The sequence below is a fragment of the Schistocerca gregaria genome, chromosome 3, assembly GCF_023897955.1.
Source record: "Schistocerca gregaria isolate iqSchGreg1 chromosome 3, iqSchGreg1.2, whole genome shotgun sequence".
NCBI lineage: Eukaryota > Metazoa > Arthropoda > Insecta > Orthoptera > Acrididae > Schistocerca > Schistocerca gregaria.
The window spans coordinates 346,538,063-346,565,033 of NC_064922.1; the positions used below are offsets into that span (position 1 = coordinate 346,538,063).

At 43.6% G+C, this 26,971-nt stretch overlaps 1 protein-coding gene across 1 annotated transcript in view; it reads right to left on the minus strand.

The window, feature by feature from the left end:
• Nucleotides 1-26,971, minus strand: part of LOC126354187 (potassium voltage-gated channel subfamily KQT member 4) — a 969,743-nt gene that overhangs the window by 426,804 nt on the left and 515,968 nt on the right. The window lies entirely within an intron of this gene.

Sequence of the window (26,971 nt, forward strand, 5' to 3'; positions counted from 1 at the left end):
GTCCTCTTGATTGAATTCCAGCCTGTCTTCCGCTCTCGGCGAGGCTGTTTTTTTTTCTGATTATGTGTCCGTATCGGGAGCAGAAGTGGAGAGAAAATATGTGTCCGGCGATTTCAATTATTCAATGTTAATACGTCTCTGACAACAGTGGGCTGTTCGCTTTATTCTTGGCGTGATGAAAATTCAAAATGAACTCGTCTTATGTTCAACATGAGAATATTCCCGCCAATACAGTGAACAAAGACAAGTCATTACTTGACAAAAAGTAAGTGGAATACAGTGACCGATGCTGAGCCATGGTCTCTGTACAATTTGGCATTTTACAAACGATAAGCGGTCAATACTTCTATGGGACTGTGAAACTTGTAACTTTAATTTTTAGGATAAATTTCATCAAGTTATGGTTGTTTGGCTGTGTCTGCTAAGAACTACCAAGCGATCCTCAGGACACGTCAGTGACTAACACCAGGGTATCAGTTGCTGTTGGTTGTTTGTACCAACATCAATGCACAAGACTGAAAAATTACATACTGTGAAATTCAATGTGCCTTTGTAACAGATGGCACAGCTGACTCATGATCTTAACAGTCTTATGGTCCAAATGGCTCTGAGCACTATGGGACTTAACGTCTGTGGTCATCAGTCCCCTAGAACTTAGAACTACTTAAACCTAACTAACCTAAGGACATCACACACATCCATGCCGGCCGCGGTGGTCTAGCGGTTCTAGGAGCTCAGTCCGGAACAGCGCGACTGCTACGGTCGCAGGTTCGAATCCTGCCTCGGGCATGGATGTACGTGATGTCCTTAGGTTTAAGTAGTTCTAAGTTCTAGTGGACTGATGACCACAGATGTTAAGTCCCATAGTGGTCAGAGCCATTTGAACCATTTGAACACACATCCATGCCCGAGGCAGGATTCGAACCTGCGACCGTAGCAGTCGTGCGGTGCCGGATTTAACAGTCTTAAATCTTTCTAATAAACAGCTGTGTGCTTGTATGTATTCATCGTCTGCACAGTTCTACCTCTCACGCTTATTTTCTTTAGCCACATAATTTCTATATTATCCGTATAATAAACTGAAATATTGTTCCAGTCCCCCAGTCACGACCAAGATTTTCGAAATGTTTTCCTTGGTGACAAGGCACGATAAGACCTGGTAAGTCACTCCCAAGTACTGGCTGCTGCCAATCCATCTGCCTCACTACTAGCTCGCTGGAAATAATGCACAACGGAAGTGGTGTCTTCAGTTGGTGAAGCGGAAGAGTTAAATTTGGTCGTTGCACACCGTTCCTTCTTGAGCGGCACCAAGAAAATAGTCACACTTACCCTCTTTGTCCAACGACTTGACCATCGTCACATCGTCTCACAACAAGACACATTGCGGAGCCGGTTGTGATTTAATCGAGGACACTTGTGGGGTCTGGCGCTGAACTGTTTGCTGCTGGCTGTTCTCACAACGTTGTCAAAAAATGAAAATTTTCTTGCACGATCAATACTCGGACTAGGTGCATCTTATGCGAATGCTGACGCTATTGATTGCACTACTATGTGAAACTACAGTTTTGTGTGTGACAGGTATTTGGTGGGTTGATTCGGTGGAGGGAACCAAACAGCAACGTCATCAGTCCCATCGGGTTAGGGATGGATGGGGAAAGAAGTCGGCTGTGCCCTTTCAAAGGAACCATCCCGTAAACTACCTGAAGCGAATTAGGGAAATCACGGAAAACTTAAATCAGCATGACCGGACATGGGTTTGAACTGTCGCCCTCCAGAATGCGAGTCCAGTGTGCCAACCACTGCGCTACTTCAGTCGGTGAGATGTAGTCGCAAAGCTTTAACTATCACCTCGAGACTTACAGGTTGCGGACGTTGCAGAGACATGTCTGTGGCCCTGGTACGTATTGGAATACTGTCGCCAATCTCAGCACGACGCTAAAGCAGCCAAAAGAATATGGTCCGGATAATTGACGACGTGGAGTATCGTGCGTTGATTCGTTTGCTGCATCTGAGGAGGAACTACGCAGAAACGCTCCATGCTGTGTTGGTGGGTATGTACGGCGATAATGTACCATCAAATGGCACAGTGGTTAGGTGGAGTAGAAGCCTGTAGTGCGGACAGACAATCTGAAAACGAAGAAGGAAGTGGGAGACCATCTTTCCGCGAACTGGGAATTCCAAAAGAAATGTACGCCTTGTTGCTCGAATACGGGCGTATCACAATCGGTGTAAAACTGGGAAAACTGAAACTGAGCTATGGACCAGTTTTCGACATTCTGCACGACACTTTGAACACGGCAAATGTTGCCGCCCGTGAGGGTCCACAACTGCTCACAGCCATTCAAAGACCCCGCCGGGCCGTCGCTTCAGCCGAAAAGCTACAACTGTTCCGAGAAAATCCAGATGGCTTCTTAAGTCCCCTAATCACCACGGACAATTGCTCAGTGTATCACTGTGACCAATATACAGCCGGCCGCGGTGGTCTCGACGTTCTAGGCGCGCAGTCCGGAACCGTGCGACTGCTACTTGTCGCAGGTTCGAGTCCTGTCTCGGGCAACGATGTGTGTGATGTCCTTAGGTTAGTTAGCTTTAAGTAGTTCTAAGTTCTAGCGGACTGATGACCACAGCAGTTGAGTCCCACTGTGCTCAGAGCCATTTGAACCATTTTGACCCATATACTGGGTGGTCAGAAAATGTGTGAAACGCTTGTAGGGATTTTACATGGCAGGTTGTACTGAGACATCAATGTTAAGAAAGAAATTCGATACGTTGCTCCGTTTCCGAGTTATTTAGCATTGAAGTTAGCCAATCAGATCGTCGCGCGCGTAAATTCAAGTTTCAGCTAACGAGTCAAAGCACTCGTTGGGCAACACCGCCCCTGGCAGGCCGCTTGAATGCGAGCGCGCGACGCTCCGATTGGCTAAATTCTACGCTAAATAACTCGGAAACGGAGCAACGTACCGAATTTCTTTCTTAACATTTATGTCTCAGTACAACCTGCCCTGTAACATCCCTACAAGCATTTCACACATTTTCTGACCACCCTGTACAAAGCATAAATACCCTAGGATATTCTGGCAAGAACATGCTAAACGTTTGGGGCTGCCTTGGCGTGGTGAAAATAGATTATGATCGTAAGGGGCAGGCCGTCACAACAGCATATTGCCGAAATCTCCTGATGTGATTGAGGGAAGCTGTCAAGAACAAGCGTGGAGAGAAGCTATCCAGTGAGGTGTTTATGCTCGACGACAATGTCCCGGTCCATTCTGCTCAGGACACTGTCACGTCTAATGCTTCTTTAGGCTCTCAAATATTCCTGTACTCCAGTATTCTACGGATACAACACACAGTGATTCGTTTGTCTTTCTTTACATGAAGAAACCATGCCGGCCGGTGTGGCCATGCGGTTCTAGGCGCTTCAGTCTGGAACCGCGTGACCGCTACGGTCGCAGGTTCGAATCCTGCCTCGGGCATGGATGTGTGTGATGTCCTCAGGTTAGTTAGGTTTAAGTAGTTCTAAGTTCTAGGGGACTGATGACAATAGAGGTTAAGTCCTATAGTGCTCAGAGCCATTTGAACCTTTTTTCGTGAAGAAACCATTCTGTGCCACACATTTCTAGAATGCAACGATATAGAAAATTTCTAGGTGGACTGTTTCCTGAACTGCTAAAACGCGTCGCCATAAGTGTTCAGTACGCAGTTTGGTTCGGGATATTAATGGCAATACGCTATCGTAGATACGATGGGGCGAAAGACGTCTGTTTGCGTGCGAAATAATGAAAACATCGATCCTAGACAATTCGCAAATCGCTGGGTCTATTTTCTACGTGTCCTACGGCTAACTAAACTGTATAAAATAATGACACGAGCAACATTTCATAACTGTTCAGTTACAAAATCGAGTACTGCGTTATCGGGACATTCCTTTGCGTAACTTGCAATGTCCAGAGGAGCGCGATATCGAGTTTGCACGGAACGACGTCCCTCGCGGCCGGACAGGCGGGCACTGACCTGGCTGTGCAGGTAGAAGACGGTGATGAGCAGGCGCCACGTGTACTCCCTGCTGCGCCTGCGGCTTTGGCTGGCGCGGCCTCCGCCTCCACAGGCGCCGCCGCCGTCCATGCGGCCTTCGGGGCCGGAGCGCTCGTCTGCGGGCCGCAGCCAGCGCCGGCCGCCGACGCCGGCGTCTGCGCATGCGCACCGCCGCCTTCCCTGACCACGCGCACCGCGCTCTCGCGCGTCATCACGAGACGTGCGCATATTTCGACCCAGTCTGTGCATATGTTCCGCCGTGCTGCCGTTCAAGTGCCGAGCTCCACGGTAGCGCAGGGGAAAGGTTAATAGTCGCGGAAGGGCATTCGCGTTCGTAAGTTACAGCAAAGAACTACACTATGACGCCAGAGGTTCCCATACACCACTTGTTGTTTGTTGGCCCGACGAAGATAAAAGGAGAATGGCGGTAGGGGTAGGGGGAAAGAGTCAACGTTGTCTATCAATTCTATTTCAAACGGTTTTAGGTAACAGATTTAGACACATGAGCCAAAATTAAATTGTCGTTACGTTATACATTCCAGAGAAGCTGCCAACAACAAGGGTGGAGGTAACTTATCCAATGCGGTGTTTATGCTCGGCGACACAAAGTTCGGAGTAGGAATTAAAATCCACGGAGAAGAACAAAACTTTGAGGTTCGCCGATGACATCGTAATTCTGTCAGAGACAGCAAAAGGACTTGGGAGAGCAGTTGACCGGAATGGACAGTGTCTTGAAAGGAGGATATACGATGAACATCAACAAAAGCAAAACGAGGATAACGGAATGTAGTCGAATTAAGTCCGGTGATGCTGAGGGAATTAGAATTAGATTAGGAAATGAGACACTTAAAGGAGTAAAAGAATGGCTCTGAGCACTATGGGACTGAACATCTGGGGTCATCAGTCCCCTAGAACTTAGAACTACTTAAATCTAACTAACCTAAGGACGTCACACACATCCAGGCCCGAGGCAGGATTCGAACCTGCGACCGTTGCAGTCGCACGGTTCCAGACTGAAGTGCCTAGAACTTCTCGGCCACTCTAGCCGGCTACTAAAGGAGTTTTGCTGTTTGGTGAGCAAAATAACTGATGATGGTCGAAGTAGAGAGGATGTAACATGTAGACTGGCAATGGCAAGGAACGCGTTTCTGAAGATTATCGAATATAGATTTAAATGTCAGGAAGTTGTTTCTGAAAGTATCTGTATTGAGTGTAGCCATGTATGGAAGTGAAACGTGGACGATAAATAGTTTAGACAAGGAGAGAATAGAAGGCTTGGCTCAAATGGCTCTGAGCACTATGGGACTCAACCTCTGTGGTCATCAGTCCCCTAGAACTTAGAAGTACTTAAACCTAACTAACCTAAGGACATCACACACATTCGTGCCCGAGGCAGGATTCGAACCTGCTATCTTAGCAGTCGCACGGTTCCGGACCGCGGCCGGCAAAGAGCTTGTGGCACAACTTGACTAGAAGAAGGGATCGGTTGGTAGGACATGTTCTGAGATATCGAGCGATCACCAATTTAGTATTGGAGGGCAGCGTGGAGCGTAAAACTCGTAGAGGGAGACCAAGAGATAAATACATTAAGCAGATTCAGAAGGATGTAGGCTGTAGTAGGTACTGGGAAATGAAGAAACTTGCACAGGATGGAGTAACATGGAGAGGTGCATCAAACCAGTCTCAGGACTAAAGACCACAACAACAACAACAACAATTTTATACATAGGGCAACAGCACAACAAAACTTTTTTCTTCAATCGATATCGATGACGGCAAGATATCAAAACATGTGACATAAATGGCTGTATCTTTATACTGCATTGATATAGACGCTTAAATTTTGTCACCGCCAAAGGACTTTATACCCGTTCCTGAGAAAAAGGGGTCTTAACAAACGGACCGACAGTCAGTGATATAGCAGATGAGTAAAAATGTTTTTTTTTCGTGTGAGATACTTATATGTTCACAATTTTCGGACTTTTTCCCTCTACTTGTGCTTGTTCTTGCTTGTTGCCAAATTTCATGACTCTAGGCCGACGGGAATTACCGTATATGTTTTGATGAGTGAGTTTACGAGTATCAAAACATGTAACATAAATCACCGTATCTTTTTATTACAATGACTTAGGAGCTTACAATTATTACAGGCTTAGAATTATTACACCTCCAAGGGGCCATAGACCTTAGTACGCTACATAAATTTCAACTCCATAGGTCAACTCGTGTCTGACTAAAAGGGGTCTTAAGGGACAGACGGACGGATGGACCGACAGACAGACAGATAACAAACGACAAAAAAAAATTTTTTTTCTCGTGTGAGATAAGTACAAATTCATCATTTTCGCATGTTTTCCTTTGATTGTGCTGTGAAACCTTCCTTCTGACAAATTTCACGATTCTAATGGTTCAAGTGGCTCTGAGCACTATGGGAATTAACATCTGAGATCATGAATCTCCTAGACTTAGAGCTACTTAAACCTAACTAACCTAAGGACATCACACACATCGATGCCCGAGGCAGGATTCGGAACCTGCGATCGTAGCGGTCGTGCGGTTTCAGACTGAAGCGCCTAGAACCGTCCGGCCACATAGGCCGGCTTTCGTGTTTCTACGTCAACGGCATTATAATGAGTGAGTTTTAGAGCATCAAAATTTGTGACATAAATGGCCCTATTTTTTGGATTCAGTGACTTTGAAGCTTCAATGTGTTACACCCCCCCCCCTCCCCCCGAACGGACAGTAGACCTTGGAATGTGACACAGGTTTTAACTTGATTAGGCTACCCGTTCCTGAGAAAAATGGTTCTTAACAGTCGGACGACAAGACAAGCAAACGGTCGGACAACAAAACGATCCTATGTAAGGTTTCAGTGTTTACACATTGAGGCATGAAATCCTAAAAAAAAACAAAAAAAAACACATGAAACATTGTGACATTCGAGGCTATACTTTTCCATAAACTAACAAATTAGGGACGCAATCAGGCGATAAGAGAAACTTACAGTACAATTAAAACCCCTTTTAAAAAACCTACTGAATTTATAAACACACTTGCAGGTTTGATAATTCAAAGAACTCAAAACTAATCGTAGTAAGAGGCAACCAACAGCTTTAAGCTAGTGTTTTCTCCCTTCACTTTTTTCTATGTTTTAAACGCCTGAATAAAAAATAGAGCGTATCGTCTTCAACTGTACAGTAATTGTAATTTGGAGGGTGTATTAAGCCTTTGCACTCGATTTTTTTCCATCCTGCACTGCTACTGCACTCGTAATATTTGAAACTGACCAATATTACTCAGGCTATAATGAAAATATGACAAGGATAACTACAAAATAAACAATAGAACCGATTGCAAGTACGCTATAACAGTGAACATGTCATGTTATGTCTTTCACTTCATGGATTTCGTTACTCAGGCTCTATATTTCTTCAAGGTGTGGTACTTTTAGAATCATTCAACCGGATAGAGCCCTGGCTTTCTGGAACATGTATTACAGCAGTAAGCAGTTCCCTTTTACCACCTTTTGCCTTCCTATCATTGCAAACAGCGCAATATTTACTTTTACTCTTTTCATTCGAGTAAATCAAGTGTGGCTACTTTGATAGTCTCTGCTCGTCATTGAAAGTAGATGCTCTTGCCCTATTTCTTCCGTTTGCGTTCCTTTTATTCCCAACCACATCTCAGAAGTGCGATTCTGTATTTCCTGTGGTGCAGCTTGAGTTTCTGACTGGAAGTAGTATCAATGTTGTACAGAGTGAAACTGTTGAATATTGCTGCCTTCAACACCCAGAAAATTATTCATACACCACCACCTTTTTGATTTCCTGATGAATCTGTAGGATGCACAATACTGGTCGGATATATCTACTTCACTCCCATTATAGCCGAAAATGAGTTTGGGATTCAGGAACTGCTCCAATCAATAGCGGTATGCGGTCGACAAATGCGTTTCCTCGTAGTTATACCGCTTGCCGACAGTTGTCAGAACAGTTCAGTACAAGAAATAATATGACTGAAAGGTCTTTTATTTTGTTTGTAGCCATGTGGCCTACTTTCAATCTTCATTGTTAACAACGTCCTTCCGCTTAAGAACGAGAGAAATGAACGTTGGGGTAGGACGTATGTGGTGCTGAAGTAGAGATCAGGGCCCCGATTGCAGCGTGGGGCCCAGACATTGAACACAGGCGCTCATATGGCATATTAATCAAGCATTCAAAAAAATGCCAATGTAAGAAAGGTGACTTTAATTCACAGTATTACCAAATTATGGCTACAGTAACAACCGTTTTTTACATGAAATGTAGAGATAAAGGTTAACGCCAAAAATTCGATTACGAAGTGTGAGCTGGTTTATGAGTCATTCCTCCTTCCAATATTACTGATGTCGCTGCTGTGCCGTAATTACTGAAAGGCGGAGAAAAAGCCGTTCTTCACTGGTGTGTGTTCTGCAGAACTTAAGGACGATGGAGCCGGCCGGGGTGGTCGAGCGATTCTAGGAGCTTCAGTCCGGAACCGAGTTGCTGCTACGGTCGCAGGTTCGAATCCTGCCTCGGGCATGGATGTGTGTGATGTCCTTAGGTTAGTTATGTTTAAGTAGTTCTAAGCCTAGGGGACTGATGACCTCAGGTGATAGTCCCATAGTGCTTAGAGCCATTTGAATTTTATTTTTAGGGACGAAAGTAAGATTTGCATGATATCTCATTGCCAAGTAACACAGTTCAATGATAGTTGGATCATACGTACAAATTTACTGCTACACTATTGGACAGAAGGTAACTGAAAGAATGCCCAAGTGAGGCTTTTATTCAAAGACAACAATTACACAGAAGTGCTTACGATTTATGAGGTTGCCTGGATGTTGCAGAAAGTGCTACATGGTTCTCAATAGGGTTTGTGGTCATCACGGACAGCAATGCATGTTCCACCGACAACGTGCTCTCTTGCCGGCCACAAAGTTGTTAGTGAGTTGTTGTGAGAGGACGTTCCAGTCCTCCATCAGTGCCGTTGAAACTGCTAAGTGGGTGTTGGTGAATGTGAATCAACTGTACGCATCCCACATGTGCTCAGTGGCATTTAACTCGGGGGAACGGACAAGCTAATCCATTCGTAGAATACCCTCTCCACTCCAAAACCTCCTCTACCTGCGCTGTTCGACATGGTCGCCCATTGTCATCAATAGAAATTAAGTCTGGGACGAATGAACCACTGAAAAGACGGACACAATAACGTTGACCGTTGACTGTACCGTGTTCAAAGGTTGGAGATCAGTTCGCTCTTGCAACATTATTTCTCCCCATACCATAGAACCTAGACCATGTTCCATCAAGTTTCTGGGTGCATTAAGTGTTCCGTTCTCTTGCCGAATGGGGGTAGGTCCGGAACCACTACTCAGACTGAATCTGCTCTCGTCTGACAACATCATGTGACCCCATTCCCTGTTGGTCCAGTCCCCATGCTGCTGGCAGCATCGCAAACGGCGTCAGCTGAACAAAAGGTCCTGGTCGTCGGGACGAGAACACCGCTCACAACTGCCATGCCACTACAGAGCGTGAACCTGTGTGCCTTGCAGTCCTGTTCAATGCGGTTGCAATTGGAAACACTGCCTGACACAGATACTTTCTTGCCCATTGACAATGTAGCGGTCATATACTGCTGCAGTTGACCGTGATCGACTACGTCCTCTACTTTGGGTAGCAATGCCTGTGGTTCGGAACGCTCTCCATGCACTTGAAACAATGAGATGAGCAGTACCAGACTCTTGAGTTACACTCGTCATACTTAGTCCGTCTTCCAGCCTTCCGATGATTTTTCCCTATGTGAATTCATTCAGATGTTGTCACCGGGCCTTATTGAACTGAAGTCAACCAGTGTGCACCATAACTGCTCACTGACTGACTCACATACCGTCTTTTCCCGTTCCTTACCGAGCGAGGTGGTGTAGTGGTTAGCACACTGGACTCGCATTCGGGAGGACGACGGCTCAAGCCCGCATCCAACCATCCTGGTTTAGGTTTTCCGTGATTTCCCTAAATCGCTTCAGCCAAATGCTGGGTTGGTTCCTTTGAAACGGTACGGCCGGATTCCTCCCCCATCCCTCCCTTATCCGATGGGACCGACGACCACGCTGTTTGGCCCCTCCCGCAAAAGCTACCAAACACGTCGGGAGCACTCTTTCCTTCAACTGCATCTTATCGAGCGACCAGCCTGATTTGGCGCAACAGTCACGGTGACCACACGCCATGTAAGTCAATCTTTCCGTTCACGAGTGAAGACATCAGGTATCATTTTTCCTCACTTTCATTCATTTCCACCGAGTAGTTAATAAGTTATGTTATTTTATCTATCTAGTTCTCAAGTTTTACTTAGCTGTGTGCTATGGCGACTTCCCTTATTACCTTCAAGAGAACAGAAACAGAGCGAGTCCGAATCTAATGCTGCAGCTTGCATTCTTTACAAATCTTCGCTGTAACATCAGTACTGCAACGTCTTTCTTCGTACCCGCTGTAGTTCCGCGAGTACGACGAGCCTGAGAACGATGGCGCTGTGGTCGATTCATACTGGTCGACTCGTTCTCTCACTCTGATGCGTGCAGAGTATAACGCTAATCGTGTCTTACATCGGAAGTTGAGTACACGAGGCTGCTGTTGTAAAGTATCCCTCGCAAGGCGAAATGACCGACAGTCAGATGGCATTTGACGAAGCTGTGTTTAGTGATACTGTGGTGAGCGTGAGATAAAAATTAACTAATGCACCGTATACAATGACAAATGTGATCCATGAGAGGAGGAGTGATGTCTGTCCCCCCGTGACGTTCACCGCTTCAGACGCCAAATATTCAGATTTCGTCCATTTCAAACAACGTGGTTGTATTCTCGTTCATTCCACATCCAGCATCAGAAAACAATACAGCTCTGTCAGACGAGAACTGTGCACAGACAGCGCCACTGTTACGTCCCTGCGACCAAGAAGGGCGATATTTTTGTATTCTTTTGATCCTGTTAACTTTTATTTATGGGTTAGTAGTGAGTTTTGTAGCTTTTAATTCTTTTCTCAAACTTTTTTTTAAACATTGTTTTAAATACACTCCTGGAAATTGAAATAAGAACACCGAGAATTCATTGTCCCAGGAAGGGGAAACTTTATTGACACATTCCTGGGGTCAGATACATCACATGATCACACTGACAGAACCACAGGCACATAGACACAGGCAACAGAGCATGCACAATGTCAGCACTAGTACAGTGTATATCCACCTTTCGTAGCAATGCAGGCTGCTATTCTCCCATGGAGACGATCGTAGAGATGCTGGATGTAGTCCTGTGGAACGGCTTGCCATGCCATTTCCACCTGGCGCCTCAGTTGGACCAGCGTTCGTGCTGGACGTGCAGACCGCGTGAGACGACGCTTCATCCAGTCCCAAACATGCTCAATGGGGGACAGATCTGGAGATCGTGCTGGCCACGGTAGTTGACTTACACCTTCTAGACCACGTTGGGTGGCACGGGATACATGCGGACGTGCATTGTCCTGTTGGAACAGCAAGTTCCCTTGCCGGTCTAGGAATGGTAGAACGATGGGTTCGATGACAGTTTGGATGTACCGTGCACTATTCAGTGTCCCCTCGACGATGAACAGAGGTGTACGGCCAGTGTAGGAGATCGCTCCCCACACCATGATGTCGGGTGTTGGCCCTGTGTGCCTCGGTCGTATGCAGTCCTGTTTGTGGCGCTCACCTGCACGGCGCCAAACACGCGTACGACCATCATTGGCACCAAGGCAGAAGCGACTCTCATCGCTGAAGACGACACGTCTCCATTCGTCCCTCCATTCACGCCTGTCGCGACACCACTGGAGGCGGGCTGCACGATGTTGGGGCGTGAGCGGAAGACGGCCTAACGGTGTGCGGGACCATGGCCCAGCTTCATGGAGACGGTTGCGAATGGTCCTCGCCGATACCCCAGGAGCAACAGTGTCCCTAATTTGCTGGGAGGTGACGGTGCGGTCCCCTACGGCACTGCGTAGGATCCTGCGGTCTTGGCGTGCATCCGTGCGTATCTGCGGTCCGGTCGCAGGTCGACGGGCACGTGCACCTTCCGCCGACCACTGGCGACAACATTGATGTACTGTGGAGACCTCACGCCCCACGTGTTGAGCAATTCGGCGGTACGTCCACCCGGCCTCCCGCATGCCCACTATACGCCCTCGCTCAAAGTCCGTAACTGCACATACGGTTCACGTCCACGCTGTCGCGGCATGCTAACAGTGTTAAAGATTGCGATGGAGCTCCGTATGCCACGGCAAACTGGCTCATACTGACGGCGGCGGTGCACAAATGCTGCGCAGCTAGCGCCATTCGACGGCCAACACCGCGGTTCCTGGTGTGTCCGCAGTGCCGTGCGTGTGACCATTGCTTGTACAGCCCTCTCGCAGTGTCCGGAGCAAGTATGGTGGGTCTGACACACCGGTGTCAATGTGTTCTTTTTTCCATTTCCAGGAGTGTATATTTGAACCAGCGAATCTGGCAAATGCTTCGCAATTGCTAAATATGTATGGGAATTGGATGTACATCCAATTCTCCGTCTCCCCCTTCTCTCTGTCCACCTTATCCTGCTCCCCCTCTCTTTTTCCATCTCCTCGTCCTCATCCGTTTCTCTGCCCATCACCACTCTCATCCTCCCTCTGTCGTTCTCCTCTTTCCTCCTCTCTCTTGCCATCTCCCCCTCCTCCTTTGTTAGTCCCCCTCTCCACCACCTTCTCTTTGAGCCTTGTTTATTGGTTTATTGGTGCTGGGAAGGGAACCTTGATTGGGAACTGAAATCTATTAAAACGAATGGGAACATCGATTGGGATCTTTGGTAAATGGTGTACAAGAAAGACCTCTTCAGGTGCTCGATCTGTCAGGATAGTAGCTCCAATGACGGTATTTCTAATGGTTTAATCTGCGAAAGGTCTGCTGAGTGGTCAGCGCGGCCGAATGCTGTGCAAAGGGGCTTGGGTTTGATTCCCGGCTGGGTTGGAGATTTTGTCCGCTCAGGGACTGGGTGTTGTGTTGTCTTCATCATCATCATCTCATCCCCATTGACACGTAGGTCGCCGCAGTGGCGCCAACGCTTTCCCCGAAGACGATTTCATCTTTCTGCAGTATAATTGTCCGTGTCCCGTAGCCAGTAGCGCGCTACAGTGGTTTGAGGGGTATTATGATGATGATGTCTCGCTACGAAATTAGCCTGATGTAACTCTTGCGAAACCCTTGGGTCTCTAACGGGCACAACCACCGCTCCCACAAAACAGCGGCCCGTTATTCACACGATTTAAATGACTTGTGGTACATACGTCAAGAAACCCACCAACAAACTGTCGGGTCCCTGTGACGCAACATCAGTGGCGTATTTTGTTCCAAAGACGGACAAACAAGTTATTAAGCAGGTCGCCATATTGTTTTGGCTCATCAGTGTAAAAATACAGGGTGCAACAAAAAGGTACGGCCAAACTTTCAGGAAACATTCCTCACACACAAAGAAAGAAAATATGTTATGTGGACATGTGCCCGGAAACCCTTACTTTCCATGTTAGAGCTCATTTTATTACTTTTCTTCAATACACATTAATCATGGAATGGAAACACACAGCAACAGAACGTACCAGCGTGACTTCAAACACTTTGTTACAGGAAATGTTCAAAATGTCGTCCGTTAGCGAGGATACATGCATCCATCCTCCGTCGAATGGAATCCCTGATGCGCTGAAGCAGCCCTGGAGAATGGCGCATTGTATCACAGCCGCCAAAATACCAGCACGAAGAGTCTCTACATTTGGTACCGGGTTTCCGTAGACAAGAGCTTTTAAATGCCCCCATAAATGAAAGTCAAGAGTTTGAGGTCAGGAGAGCGTGGAGGCCATGGAATTGGTCCGCCTCTACTAATCCATCGGTCACCGAATCTGTTGAGAAGCGTTCGAAAACTTCGACTGAAATGTGCAGGAGCTCCATCGCGCATGAACCACATGTTGTGTCGTACTTGTAAAGGCACAGGTTCTAGAAGCACAGGTAGAGTATCTCGTATGAAATCATGATAACGTGCTACATTGAGCTTAGCTGGACGAAACTAAAATGAGCTCTAACATCTTTTCTTTATTTGTGTGTGACGAATGTTTCCTGAAAGTCTGGCAGTACCTTTTTGTAACACCCTGTATATATTGTGACCTGTGTTTCGAACAAGCTGATGATTTCTTTGTAACAATAATAATAATTAGAAGAAGACGAAGAAGAAAATAGCACAGCATACACAAGATACGTTTCAACTACCACGCTCGTTACAGACGATCAGGTTCGTGAGAAATATTTCGCATGTTGGTTCAGGCGGCATATTCGAAGGACTCTCTTTGGCGGATATTTTAACCTTTCGTCTGCTATATATGAGTGTTTCGTGTTCAGTGTCATTCTTTTCATGACGCTAAAGTATGTGTAATTATCAAGGAAGTATTGTGTCTCTGTTGTTGACGAGTCATATTTGGAATGGATAGGGCAAAACTCTGTGCTAACACGTAGCCTACTAAACATCATATATATATATATATATATATATATATATATATATATATATATATATATATATATATGGTGCTACAAAAAGGTACGGCCAAACTTTCAGGAAACATTCCTCACACACAAAGAAAGAAAATATGTTATGTGGACATGTGCCCGGAAACCCTTACTTTCCATGTTAGAGCTCATTTTATTACTTCTCTTCAATACACATTAATCATGGAATGGAAACACACAGCAACAGAACGTACCAGCGTGACTTCAAACACTTTGTTACAGGAAATGTTCAAAATGTCGTCCGTTAGCGAGGATACATGCATCCATCCTCCGTCGAATGGAATCCCTGATGCGCTGATGCAGCCCTGGAGAATGGCGTATTGTATCACAGCCGTCCACAATACGAGCACGAAGAGTCTCTACATTTGGTACCGCGGTTGCGTAGACAAGAGCTTTCAAATGCCCCCATAAATGAAAGTCAAGAGGGTTGAGGTCAGGAGAGCGTGGAGGTCATGGAATTGGTCCGCCTCTACCAATCCATCGGTCACCGAATCTGTTGTTGAGAAGCGTACGAACACTTCGACTGAAGTGTGCAGGAGCTCCATCATGCATGAACCACATGTTGTGTCGTACTTGTAAAGGCACATGTTCTAGCAGCACAGGTAGAGTATCCCGTATGAAATCATGGCGGTGAATCGAGGAAATACAGTACATACTGACGAAACTAAAATGAGCTCTAACATGGAAATTAAGCGTTTCCCCGACACATGTCCTCATAACATCTTTTCTTCATTTTTTGTGAGGAATGTTTCCTGAAAGTCTGGCCGTACCTTTTTGTAACACCCTGTATACAGGATAAGGCAATTAAAAGTTTTCTTGAACATAACTGGATAACTATAAATCGGATTAAAGAAACGTTGTGATAAAAGTTCATCTCGAAGGGACACATACAATGACAGCAAACTGGATCCCCCTACTCAACCCCCAAGGGGTGGGAGGGGGTCAAGTTTGAAATTTTAAATAAAAATCCCCATTTTTTATTATGGATTATGATTCTCAGGGAAATAATACGTACCTCTGTATTGAACAGTTTTTTAGTTACGTGATAAATGTGCACTATACTCGACAAAAATCAAATACGATTAATAATCGTTGAAAAATGATAGTATGTCAAGAAATTAACAACAGATTAAGATTCCAGGCGGACAGAAAGGCAGTTATTCAAAAGCCTTTAATGAAAAACAGCCTTTTGTAGCAAAAACTTGTTTTTACAAAACACACATTATTGGTGAAATGTTTTTCAGAGTTCCCAGGTAACGCTAATAACAATTTTTGAATCACTGCAAACAAATTAGTGATCTGTTCCAAGTGCTTTCCATTCCAGCGATATCTATGAAAGACATTAGAGATATAATGTGAACAAAGTAATGTATTATGTTCTAGAAACTCTAGGTCTTTTTGCTTTATAAAATCCGTTTGTCCTTAAAGCTTTTAGATTAACTGTCTTTCTAACCTCCTGGGAACCTAATTTGATGCGAATTTCCTGAGATACTGTCAGTTTCAACAGTTTTTATGCCATTTCGATATTTGTCGATTACAGCGCCGCCTTTCATGCAACGACGCCCTTATCTCGTGGTCGTGTGGTAGCGTTCTCGCTTCCCACGCCCAGGTTCCCGGTTCGATTCCCGGCGGGGTCAGGGATTTTCTCTGTGTCGTGATGGCTGGGTGTTGTGTGATGTCCTTAGGTTAGTTAGGTTTAAGTAGTTCTAAGTTCTAGGGGACTGATGACCACAGATGTTAAGTCCCATAGTGCTCAGAGCCATTTGAACCATGCAACGACGAAAATGTTAAACAAGCTATAAAAATGAGGTTTCCTATTCCACATTTCAAAGTTGACTACCATTCTGCCCCCTGGGGGTGGGATAGCTAGGTCGAGTTTGATGTCATCGTACGTCCGCCTTCGAAACGAACAGCTTTTATTACAGCCTTTTTATAATCCGATTTGTAGTTTTCCAGATAGGTGTCAACCTGTGTGTGAAAACCTGTGACATTATATTTACGTGTCCGTATGCAGACAATTCGTAAGGATTAAAATCAAGTCTTCCGAGCACCAAAAATAATTAAACAGCAGTATAAATTTGTTTTGTTTGTGATCTATGTAGTTGAGAAATCTATACTAATGCATAAAGACAATTTGATGTTTAATGTTGCTGTCAAAGATGTCGAAATGTTCTTCACCTATTAACTTCAGGTTTTTACGCGACACTCTAATAAACGTTTGTGCGCAAGTAAGTTACGTTTAATTCAAATTTTTACACTGTATTAAAAATAAACATTTTGACAGACATATGCTGTATTTTTTCGTCTGTATAATGTACAAATATATACGTTATATATAATAGGGAAAAGTTGCCAGCAAAAATATTGAGAAGTTTTTTACCGATTAAAATTTTTATACGTTACTCTAAGAAACATTTAGGTGGACATAGGCTATATACTTATGAAGCAAAAATGTACAAGTTTCCTGTTAACATCGACTGGGAGAAAGAAAATGGTGTGCTATGCGGTGCTATGATATGTGCGGTTTCGTTTTCTTTCTCGCATTCAATTTTGACTACTATAGCGAGACATTTAAACCAACAGACAAACTGTTTCTACCATATATATTTTTCTTCTTTATATATATTTTTATGTATACGCAGTTGTGTGCTGCTTCGTTTTCATCATCACAGTCGGTTTCAACAGAAAACACGAAAATGTCCGTTTTAGTTTTCTTTCTCCCAATGTCAGGGTATTTAAACCGTTAGAGAAATTGTCTCTCCTGTATATATTCGTTCTCTTTATTTATAATTTGAAACAAAACTTTTATACAAACAACGTGCGATTTCGTTTTGTTCCTCGCAGTAGCTTATAACAGAAAACGTATTTAGAAACATTATTACCCTATGCATTTGCAGATTCAACGATGCCAACTACTGGCAAAAGCTACTATCCTCGCAGGTCCAGCAGCAGCAGTGAGCTTTCTTACCCATACGCCAATGATCTTGACCGATTTAACCATTTATTTTAAGCGAGTTCAATTCCCAATCAAATTTTGGTTGGATGTAACAATAACCACGGCTCCTGACCAACGAGATGGGGAAGAGAGATGAACAAAGGGGTCGAGGATAAGAAATGGACATAGAGAGAGGGAAGAAGGGCACAACCAGAGTGATGAGGGAGAAGGAGGTGGAGAGAAATAGCTGGAGAAAGAGATGGACTGAAAGAAGGGAGCAGTTGATGGTCAGAAAGCGGGAGAAGAATGTGTATGCAGTTCCGAAACATATTTAGCAATTTCGAAGCTAGTGTGAAATACACAAACACGTCACGTACAGTGCGAATTCTCTGCCTTTTAAATGTGGCGCGGTTCACAGTTTCCCCTTCTCACACTCAAAAAGCGTTCCAAGGCGGTGGCGGAAATGTGCAGCGAGGATGGACCAGGACATCTCTCGCTAGCCAAATTCTTGGCCGCCTTTAGTGTAAATGATATGCATTGCACTTAATGTTATACTTGTTTAGTCAGAATTATTGTTTGACAATCCAGTTACTAGTCTTAACAAAATTAGCAAAGACAGGGAGTAATATCTATAGTCAAGACTGAGGTCTCGATGAGATCTCCTCCAGAGGGGATTCCTTACGATAATTTCATTTGCTATGTCTTGTTTGCATTAATATGACTCGATAATCGTTATTCACTCCTGTAATGTAATGTCCCGCCCGGTTTAATGGTCGTTGCAAGCTCAGCTGATCTGTCTGGCTGGATTGCTGTGCATGTATTTGTGTTGTGATTACATGTCTGGACTATGTTTACTCATTCCAATGAAAGCCTTCTGGGTGTCTAACTGCGTCGTAGTTTCATAAAATTACAGACGTAGCCGCTGCTATTACATGCAGCCTTTGTCAAAGTGACATATGGGAGCTGTGACTGTTGCTTTATTCACCCTATTGGGCCCCTGTTCTTCTGGCGTAGAATAAGTGGGCGTCGTAGCATACTGTGTGCATGTCGAGCAACCCCAGAGCATGTCGCGAACACTGCAGTAAAGGCAAGAATTAAGACTAGCATATCTGTCGCCACCTAATATGTAAATAGTACTACAGCACGATATCAGCTTCCACCGGATTTGTAAGTGACCAACGATAAAAATTAAATTGGAATCTCACAGAAGTAAGCAATTCATATCCCTCCCTATTGACCCTTCCACCCAATAAACACACAATATGCTGCGATGCTTAGTCTTCCTCAGGTACTGGATTAGGGACACAACAGCAACCACAAATCATCAGTAGTCATCATGATTAAAGTCACCCAATGTCCAGATCATCGGTAATTTTACGTAATCTGACCCAATGACACTGCCCAGAAGTTTATTGAAACGGACTCTGTCTTACATACGTTCTTAAAATTTTCATAAATCTTCGCAACGCGTTCAAATGGAATGGTGTCTGAGTAAGTCCAGCAAGTGTAGGTAATTCCGTGAATTGACGTATTACACAGATACACTGAAAATAGTTCATTTTTTAGATTGCTGTATTATCATGGAAATTTTTGATCTGAATACTGTAAGCGGTTGTATATTGGTGCCTAATTGTACTGATATTTTTGTAACACTATCACTTACTTTTTGACACGTACTGTAGGATGTTTAAAATTAGTATCAACGTTGAAAGTGTACACTAACTAGATATATAGGGAAGTATATAGGTTATGTCATAATTTACAACGACAGATGGCACGGATAAAAACTATTCTTGTTGTTAGAAATGTATCTGAAATGGAAACTTTTCATCCATAGCTCGTGGTCGTGCGGTAGCGTTCTCGCTTCCCGGGCCCGGGTTCCCGGGTTCGATTCCCGGCGGAGTCAAGGATTTTCTCTGCCTCGTGATGACTGGGTGTTGTGTGATGCCCTTAGGTTAGTTAGGCCTAAGTAGTTCTAAGTTCTAGGGGACTGATGACCATAGATGTTAATTCCCATAGTGCTCAGAGCCACTTGAACCATTTTTTGGAAACTTTTCAAGCTGCTATATAAACGTGCTCAAATTTCACCCACGGCCAATTGTTTGGGAAAGGGGTTACATTCAAGACTTAGTACCAGCACGTTTTTTTGCTGACGTAAGATGACATGTAATGTCCAGTGTGGTCCAATATGGATACATCCAGCAGAGCCTGCACATGGGCGTGAAATTTCACCTGATCATAAACCTCTGGGCATTTTTGCCTGCAGCGGGCGGTAGCCGTCCGGTCTAGGGCGTCTCGTCACGGTTCACTTGGCTCCCCCCGTCGGAGGTTCGAGTCCTCCCTCGGGCATGGGTGGGTGTGTTATCCATAACGTAGGTTAGTTTAAGTTAGATTAAGAAGTGTGTAAGCTAAGGGACCGATGACCTAGGCAGTTTGCTCCCACAAGATCTTACCACAGATTTAACAATTTTTGCCTAGCCTCAAGATAGAAGTAGCGTCCCAGTGTATAAGAGCAAAACAGTGGAGAAGCGAGTTGTTAAGGACGGCGGTATAGCCACACTAGTTTTCCCAGATACAAGTTTACAGTACTTTGTAGCAAATAACATGCTTAAACAGTGTTGTATTTCTTGTAAAGGTAATGCATGAGAGAAAATCGAGACCGATGAGAGGGGCTCTGTGACAGCTTTTGTTATTATGATCCTCCCAGGGTATTAAGTCAGCTGTGGGACAATGTTGCCCGTCAAATGTTTCACGGTTGCAGAGGATCTGCGTGCAGCCAAAACGTCTCTGGAAAGCTTGTATTAAGATTATTCATAAACACTAATTTTAATTTTGTCATCTGTCACGGGTAAAACGAGGCCAAGAGACGAAATACAGCCCGAGATCATAACACCACGTCCTTTCAATTCTACTGACCCCATAGTCCTTGCATATTGCATGATGGCATTCTCCAAATACATTCACGACAATCCTCTTCTGTCACTGATCATATGGTAAACTTGGGTTATCAGTGAGTATCACCTTCTTTCATTGTTGCTTCACACTGCGTTCCAGTCAGTAACACCAGAAGACCCCGGCGTTGAGAGCCGAATCTTATTGCCTCTCGGTGGATTGGTCTACCACTGTACCTAAGTTCAGATAGATGCAGTACTTTACAATGGTTAACAAGGATTCTCGACAACTGCCTCTTTGTGTACAATTAAGAGTTGGGAAGCCGTCATAAATCAATTACTGATGTCAACTATGCCAATGATCACACTGCTTAGCGTTCTCTCGACGTTCCTACAGCACAATTCTATTGTTAGTAGTGAATAAAGCCACACATATCTCCCGTGAAAGCTTTCAAGTGGAATATACGGGGATGAATGAAACTCTAAAATGGAATTCACTCGATTCTTTTCGTCGACACATTCGGACAGAAACATGTGTACGATGTTAACAAAACGCGCTTTCGTCTCGATGATACATATATTCAAGGATGAAGAAGAAGAGCAAATGTCGGAGAAATGGTTCAAATGGCTTTGAGCACTATGCGACTTAACTTCTCAGGTCATCAGTCGCCTAGAACTTAGAACCAATTAAACCTAACTAACCTAAGGACATCACACACATCCATGTCCGAGGCAGGATTCGAACCTGCGACCGTAGCGGTCGCTCGGCTCCAGACTGTAGCGCCTAGAACCGCACGGCCACTCCGGCTGGCAAATGTCGGAGAACCGCGACCCGAAAACACTGAGCCGAAATATATTTCTAATACTTGCAGCCATTCTTCCTAAGTTGTTAGCTCACTGCTGTTTATCTCGCAGACACGAAGAACTACTTCTCGTCTTCTGAAAAGGAATTTAACTTTTGATTTAACCAATCTCGCGTTATCTAACTGCTTTAGGCTCGTTGAATGGCCTATAAAGAGAGTACTTAATCTAATAGTAATTTGCTTAAATGTTATCTATGGCCGCAGCAGGAGCTGGCCTGCCATGACATGTCACAAACAGCTCTAATACGCAATCAATGACATTATTAAAAAACAAGAAATGAAAATAGTCTTTAGAACAAACAGTACAATTCAAAAGTAACTGAAAACAGCAGTCGAAGAAACAGATATTATGGTATTTCTGCGATACTGAAGTTAAGATTTAATAAGGTGCTCTAACAAATTTATTGGAAAGACTGCCAGAAACCTTAATATAAAAGAGCAGAAAACTTAACAAAGCAAAGAGACGATACTAGTATGAATAGGGGCAGTGTATGCGCCATCATATACAGTTCATAGCTTCCCACAATCCCTAAGCTAACCTTGCAGAAAAACCGAGTCCTGGAACGTCAGTGTTCATGGTGTGCATAAAGTTAGTCTATAAGGCTAAAAATGAATTTGGAAAGCATAGTGGAGTCGGGCGTATTGTATTCGTATACAAATTGTAAAGCGGCGAGGTTTTCATAACATCGAAAAAATGATCCAGTAGCAAGTAAGGCTAGTGATATTAGTCATTACAACAATTCTGTCACAGCTTTGTTTAGGACAGCAAAGAACAGAAATACGTAACTTATTGGTGGATGATGTTAATTCTTAGGTAGCTAGTTAGTTGGTCAGTTAGTTAGTTAGCTGCATATTCCATAGATCATCTGAAGATTTTATATAAAAATTTTGTGAAACGAGTCAGTTTACAGGATATCTATAAAAAACTTTTTTGCATTAATGAACATATTTCACTTATTTTAGTCCTACGCATGCAGCTACATTTAGAAACCAACATTTTTAACAGGTTACCAGTTCTTCAATAAAAGCTCGTCTATGGAAAAAAGGGATCTGTCTGGAAGAAATGATTTAAGCTAGTATTAAAAATTGCTATCCTAACTGTCGTACATTTTGTATTATTCGGCAAATGATCAAACTTTTTTGTTGGTGCATATTGAGCTCCTATCAGCCTTAATAACGGGTAATAAAGATTATTTCTTCTAGTGTTGTAGATACGAGCGTCACTGTTGTCCTGAAATTGTGATGGATTATTTATGACGAATTTCATTAGCGAAGGTGCACCTAGCTATTGAGATAACTGGTTTCCCGAAAGGGGTCCAGCCACTACGTGGCATCACAGAACAGCAGAAACACTGTCATAGCCTGATATATTATGCAAAATGGGATCGTCTTTTTGTATATTATATTCTTGGTGTACTCGTCACATCCAATCAGAGTGGAAACTCGAGATTTCAGATATAACGTCTCCAGAGCTGGAGAAACTGAATGACTGAATGAACTGCTGCTGTATTCTGTGACGAATAATAGGCCTATGATTTATCAGTCTACGTCTTGGTGACGTCTTGTTACCAAAGACCGTGTCGATGTTTACAGTACTTGTGGCACCCACTGGAATGTAAACAGCTTGACGACCCTCCTTGTAGCCTCTCAGCAGAGAGCCCATTTCCAATCAACGCTGAGAGTATAGCAAATGTTCAGACTAAAGTTAATGTTGAAGATTCTGATCTTTATAAGTCAGTTATTTATTATATAAGCCGTCATAGGACCTATTACGATATTCAGTTGTTCCCAAGGAAAGCGATGAAGGCTTTTCGTCGAAAACCCAAATTTGCACTCTAATGTGAGGAAAAAATAATCCGTTTTTCGTTTATTTTCGGCAACAGCGTACAGTGTCGCCCCTTAGGGTTTTTTCATGGCCATGAACACATTTGTTGATATTGTTGATATATGATAACCAACATCTGTGTTATCAAATTTTGTCATGGCTTCTTGGACGCGTTGTACATAAATCAAGTACAAGACCTGCACGGTAGTACCTGTCATCACAGATAATGTTGATCATACAGTCAATAAAAATATTTAGGTACTTGAAAATGGCATAAGGCCGAAATTGTACGATTGTGCTGGAAGTAAACAATGAAAATAACAGTTTGCAAGTTGTATGTAATCACTTTAAAAAATTCTTAGCAGTTGTCCACCAAGATTCATAGAAAATTACTGAGACTATGTTATACTAGGATTCCGATGGCAGGAAACGGAGTTCCAGCACGGAATCGTATTCTGTTCGCCTGTTTTCAAGAGAGCTATCCAACACTGAATAAGTGCACACATCACTCCTCGCTATCTTTTGTTCCTTTTATCTGGTCACTTAGCATCATTTATCGGGTCTTCATCGATGGGAGAACGAGCTCCATGCGATAAAAGCGAATGTCAGTCCATTGTGTAGACTGCCACTTCAGATTTATCGCAGGTTATGGCTGTCAATGGCATGGCGGCGGGACAGAGAACGACACAACGATCAGTATCAGGATTCAACCTGTTACCCCATGCAGCAGGTGTTACATATTACGGCTCCATCAGTTCTAATTACTTGCTATACTTCACTGAAAACATGGGGATGACAAACCGTTGTACAAACGACCTTCTGTAGTTTCAAGTGCTGCTGTTCCGTGTCATTACCTGCAGTACCTTGGCTCCACGCGTTACCCATCATCATCCAAACGACTCTAGCATAATTTATAACCCTGTAAGGTTACGGTATTGGTCTCCAACATAGCGCGATGGATATACTATGGAAATATGTTCTTTTTCATTCATAACGTTACATTCCCATAGTCAATATGTAGTGAGTATTCAATTGTATAGAAAATAGATCAGTTTGCAGTTTTTATCAGAATTGACGGGATGCAACTTTAAGGTCTGAAATTAGGCTCAGTAATATTATGTGAATGGTGGATAAGAAGGGAGAGATATAACTTTTACTTCAGTATAATGTAACACTAATTTTATATGCTGCCGGCCGGGGTGGCCGAGCTGTTCTAGGCGCTTCAGTCTGGAACCGCGCGACTGCTACGGTTGCAGGTTCGAACCCTGCCTCGGACATGGATGTGTGTGATGTCCTTAGGTTAGTTAGGTTTAAGTACTTCTAAGTTCTAGTGTACTGATGACCTCAGATGTTAAGTCCCATAGTGCTCAGAGCCATTTCAAGCATTTTTTCACATGAACACTGTAAGGAACTTAAGTCATGACTTGATGCATGGACGTGTTTGTATACCTGAGACAGATTTCATGACAAGTCTTTGTGGACTTAAGAACACTGAGAAAATGAGAACATTAAATTCGTTAGATTGTGGACCAAAGTAGTAAGAAAATGATTTGATTATGTGAAAACGTTTCCTTTATGTTTTGTGGATTACTGTGCAGTTACCCAATAACATTAATTCTTCTATAAATACATGATCTTATGTAACTTGTTGCCTAGTGACTGTACACGTATATCCCTATATTGACGTCACTGGGCCACATCAACCACAGAGGGTGTGTCGTAATCAAGGTTACATAAATCCACACGTGATGTGTAATAACAGGGCTAAGGGAGAATCAGTCTATTTGCCGTTATTTGTGTTAAAGACACTTAATATCAGAAGTGGGAAGCTAACTATGACTGAATTATATGGTAAAGCAGTGAGGGCAAAATTATGCAACATAGTTTACTAAACACCTTCCGTCTTTGATCGATATACGTTAATACTAATTTTGCGGCCGCGCGGCGTAGCCTCGTGTTCTAGGCGTCTTGTCACGGTTCTCGCGGCTGCCTCCATCGGAGGTTCGAGTCCTCCCTCAGGCATGGGTGTGTGTGTTGTCCTTAGTGTAAAGTTAGTTTAAGCTAGATTATGTAGTGTGTAAGTCTAGGGACCGATGACCCCCGCATTTTGGTCCCATAGAAGCTTAACACAATTTTTTTCACATTTTTCCACTAATTTTGCGGCACTTTCTCTATACTCAATTGTTACCTCTCTTTTCGATGGTATACAACTTAAAAATTTGCTATGCCTTTTCAATAAACATACATTTCTTTCCCACTGGCCTCTTTAGTGTAGAACAGTTGCAAACCAGCGTTTATGAATGCGCTTGTGTCACTACCAGTCTGCGTGTGTGGCCTTCAAAGGCAAACATAATACGCAAAGCCCCTTTACTGTAGTCGACCATTAGATCTTCAATAAATCTAGTAATACCAGGTCGATAAACGTGCGTTACAAGAACAACAAATTTTTCACATATCAAGTAGATGTAATGCATCTCTATACATGTGGTGCTTTGGATGGGGGTTGGAGTGATTTCTATAATCAAAACAATACAGAATGTTTCATTGATCATATGTTCCATTAAATGTAGTTACTGAGTTAAACATTACAGTGTTACAGGGCGTAAAGCACGCACATTACAGAAGATTCTGAAGTGTTCGTTTTCAACAACGTTGCACTCTTAGTGACGTCTGAGTTTGTACTGGTAAAACCGCTAAAATACCTGTGCCCCTTCGAATAACTGCATTGGTGATTACGAATAAGTCAGTGAAGGTTGTTGACGTCTTTTACCAGAGTAAGGTAGCCGACAGTTTTCATTTGACCCTACAACAACCACGACAAACCAATTCCCTGGATCTCAATGTAGCAACACGTCGTCTTCAGAATGTGTAATCCAAAAAAGCAGCCTCTGTCTTAACTTCAGTGCACTCTTGTTGCATCGCGTGTCAGAAACGTGGCGCAGCACGTGTTAGGTGCACATTTTTGAGTGGCACAGACAGACTGTCCATAGCACAGGTCTGTGCAGTCGTTGAGGCAACATTTATGAGCCAATAAGGTTGTAAAGACAAGCGAAACCACATATGCAATCAAAGACGGTGTTTTTTTATCAGTGACAACCCTACCAATCCGCATATGTGTGAGCGTTTTGTAAATGTGTCATACCATCTCATCCAAACGTATACTCGTCTTTAAATTATACAGATGACAAAGACATCAGTGTGGTAGTACTACAGTGAAAAAAAAAGAACACTCGCAGAAATCTGCCTAATTGTGGAATTCACCATCATTTGGTCTCACATAAGGCATTCGTGTAAAATACGTGACCAAACACTTTAGTGATAAGGATTTCAAGGCCCAATTTCCGTTTGTTCGTTCCTTCATTCGAGATGATAGTACACGATGGGGTTGACCATCCTATAAACACACTTGCTGCAATAATGTGCACACTGTATTAATAATTATGTCAGGGGTTACATTAGTACAAGTTAGCTATTCATTTCAGTAACGGGTGCTGTGTTACCGAAGAGCTCTATTTGTTAATAACCTAAACTGCTATTGCATAACGCTCTTTTTTCCCTCGCTAAAAGCGCATTTTCCACTACATTCCCATTTTAAAAGGATTCCATTCCTGATGATGTTTTGTTTAATGAGATCTCTCGGAATCTGAAAGTATTGTATCCTGTTAGGTTGCAACCCGTCTTGTCATCATGCCCATCATGCTCACCCTATATCTGAAACAAATGACAGGTGTCGATATACTTTCTCTTCCCACTACAGTAGCTCTCCTAGAGACTCACATGTAGTTCATATGTTTGGTCAATCGCTTTCGTTCCGCCTTA